Source organism: Penaeus monodon, chromosome 27, assembly GCF_015228065.2.
Source record: "Penaeus monodon isolate SGIC_2016 chromosome 27, NSTDA_Pmon_1, whole genome shotgun sequence".
NCBI lineage: Eukaryota > Metazoa > Arthropoda > Malacostraca > Decapoda > Penaeidae > Penaeus > Penaeus monodon.
The window spans coordinates 39,499,016-39,499,421 of NC_051412.1; positions in this window are offsets into that span (position 1 = coordinate 39,499,016).

Here is a 406-nt window from a genome sequence, read left to right on the forward strand (position 1 = left end):
CTACCCCGACTGCACACCTTGCAGTTACGAATACAAACTGTGCAGCATCCGGAAGTGGACATTCGAGTTATCGGTTTCTCATATTCCCGCGTCGGCTTGGCGTTCAGGTCAGCGCATTTTCGCCCAAAGGCACAACCACATAACCACATCTTCGTCTGTTCTTGCATCCTCTAACACTCAAAGAACGTATCCCATGTAGATATTCAAGACTTATGTGGCAAAACTTAGTAGGGTTGATAAAGGAACGAACGGAGTTTTTTTTAATTATCTTATCTAGTGCCGTTCATATCAAGTCTACGGCCATGAACAGAGGCTGGCGCTGGGATGCCTTTGCGTAGTGTAAAAGAATCGGCGATTCTTAAACACGTATGTACATGTATGGGCAGATACAAGGGCACCTGCATAT